This window comes from Coffea arabica, chromosome 2e (genome assembly GCF_036785885.1).
Source record: "Coffea arabica cultivar ET-39 chromosome 2e, Coffea Arabica ET-39 HiFi, whole genome shotgun sequence".
NCBI lineage: Eukaryota > Viridiplantae > Streptophyta > Magnoliopsida > Gentianales > Rubiaceae > Coffea > Coffea arabica.
In genome coordinates, this window is record NC_092313.1 from 8,393,283 (window position 1) to 8,396,042 (window position 2,760).

Genomic DNA, 2,760 nt, shown 5'->3' on the forward strand with positions numbered 1-2,760 from the left:
CCTGAAGCATCCTTGTTGGTTCAGAATTCCTTCCCATTGGATTGGTGCTAACCTCCACACTTTGAGGCGCTAGAGCTTGGATGAGTTAAATAAGAATTATAATAGCTTGAATTTCTTTAGTTATCTGATGTCACCTAACGTCTTCACAAGTCCATGTCAATGCTCTAGAAGATGACAAGAGCACTACCGAGCAATCAAATGTAGGCCTATAGGTAGCAAATAAATTCATTTAATATTCGTCCATAAATAAATGGGTATGAGTATCTTAAGTTTTTGTATATGAATATAAATGCGTTACTCAATAATACTTATTTATTAGATAACCCATCAAATTCAATTAATCCATTTAGAATTATCTTCTCCCAAACCTCCTCTCTTCTCCCACCGTTTTTTTTTTTGGATTTTTCATTTTGTTATGATGTTAACTACTTTTGTTTCATTATTATTATTTTGTTGATTTTATCTTATCATTTTATTTTATCTTAGTTTGTTAATTTACTCCATTTTCAGCATCACCAATTTATGACAAGTTTTATCCTCTTTTCCTACCTTTCCAAAATGAAATTTTCAATTTACACTTAAAAAAAAATATTAGGGAATCAAAATTTTTGGATTAAGGTTTTATGTTAGCTTTTATAGTACTTATTTCAAATTTTTATATTCTTATTGTTCAATTATTAAATAGTATGTAATTTTGCGACATAAAGTATGGATGGAAAAAAATTGATAATTAGGTTTATTGAATATTATAAGTAAATATTTAAAACTAATGATGGGTACAAAGAGTGGTATAAATTGATAAGTCCTTTGGTTGGAGAGCACGTTGTCCTCTGTGCAGCTTGCATTTCGTCCGCAGTATATGTAAGTTGGCTAGTTAAAATATTCACACCTAGTCCTGTTATAGTACTCACACCATGGATCTTTTTTCTCAGAGAGGTACTTTCTGTTTTACAGGCGTTGCTTTATGGCTTAGCATGGGCTCCATGGGTATGAAACTAATTCTTTACATTCAAATTAGATTGGAAACTGTCTCTTCTGAGAAGAGAAAAGAGCGAGAGAGTAAGCATTCTTCTTCCATGTTTACTCTCTATTGGTGCTAAATTAGCACTCCATACACGAAAGATCCATAATTCCATATGTTAAAGCATCTGTTGTTGTTTGTTTACAACTTTCATCACATTGCGGCAGCAGTGTATAGCTTATATTTTGAAAGTAGAATGTCCTTGAAACGTTCATCACCAGCCGTTCCAAATACAGGTACCGTACTTCACTGCTTCTTTAGGAGTTGTTAATGTCCTTGTCAAGCCTTCTGGAAGTTTCTGGACTAATAAAATGCAATGCATGCTATTATGCTTTCAAAAACTTCACGATTGTGTCTGTCCTCCAGTTTGATCAGTTTTTGCCTATAACAGAGTTTTGCTCTCATATCAAAAGCGGCAAGTTCAACTGATCAGGTTTGTGAACTAAGTTCTTTATACATATATCTGTTGTTATTATTTCTCTTAACCAGAACTTCGATTAATTAAAAACCTGGAGACTGGCTTCATGCTCTAATCACAGGGAAAGGCACAAGGATTTATTTTAGCCGTGCAGTCTATTGCAATTTTGTTGTCGCCACTAGCGATGACACCACTGACCAGTGAGTTGGCAACTTGGCCGTTTCTTTATGATTGCAAAGGATTCTTTTCTTGATTTTGCTTAATTGTAAATGATTTCATGCTCCAGATTTATTTCTGTGAAAAAACGCACCATTTGACTGCAAGGGTTTCAGCTTCGTATGTGCATCATTTGCTGTGGTAATGCCTCTATACATTCTTGCTTTCTCACCCACCGTATGAAATTCGATGATATATCGAACAACTATGTTAATCTGGTGCTTCATTTTGTTAGGCTATTTCACTTTGTTTTGCTTCGATGCTAAAGCCAAATACTTCAAATCAACTCTCCGAGGTTGATGCAGAAAATGCTGAAGCGCCTTTCTTGTCATAGTGTGCGGTGCCAATAAACCTACGAGGCTGGATCAGGATGGCCTCTGAAATTGTGGAAACACCACTCTCGTCAAAAAATGGATGGTGCCAGTAACCATATTTAGATTGGTCAGCATGTTTTCTGAAGCTGTGGCATTTCTCTTATCCTGTATGGTAAATATGATGATTAGGCTATTGCCATGTATTAGCCAATTAGCCATTTCCCAGAAATGCATTGTTTCTTCTCCTGGCAGATACATAGTTAAATTTTGTTCTTAGTTATATACTTTACCGAACAGAAAATTTGGGTTTTCGTTGGAAAATTGTTGTATATTGCTGCCATATTTTAGACGGCAATTCTGCATCCAGATTAGAATACGTAGAAAGATGGTCACAAGTCTTTCAAGATTGCTGAAAACGTGGTTTTTGTAATTGGTAAGGCTGTTACTGAAATTTATGCCATAATAAGAAAACTTTAACTAGCCGATGAAAAGAAAAAGGAATGCTTGCATTCTAACTTTTTCACAGTACAACTTACTCGAATTTTATTGCCGACGTGAGGAGGACCGTGTCAGTGGATAATCTGTAAGAATTCGTATAAAGAATTTATAGTCTAGAGACATGTCTTGTCTTGTGGTGACAATCAAAATTACATCCATCCAAACTTGGATATTACCAAGAAAAAAAAATTGGAAGCCTTATTGGCAACATTCAATATTCATGAAACAGGCGAGTAGCAGAAATGGAGTTTGAACTCAAATTCGAAGAACGATTCGAAAACTCAGGATCGACT

The 2,760-nt window shown here is 35.0% G+C and overlaps 1 long non-coding RNA gene across 1 annotated transcript; it reads left to right on the forward strand.

Moving 5' to 3' along the window:
* Window positions 1-1,258: 1,258 nt before the first annotated feature.
* On the forward strand, window positions 1,259-1,797 carry LOC113730685 (uncharacterized). The gene is made up of 3 exons (XR_003458382.2): window positions 1,259-1,454; window positions 1,561-1,639; window positions 1,726-1,797. It is a non-coding gene; the product is annotated as an uncharacterized lncRNA (long non-coding RNA).
* The last annotated feature ends 963 nt before the right edge of the window (window positions 1,798-2,760 follow it).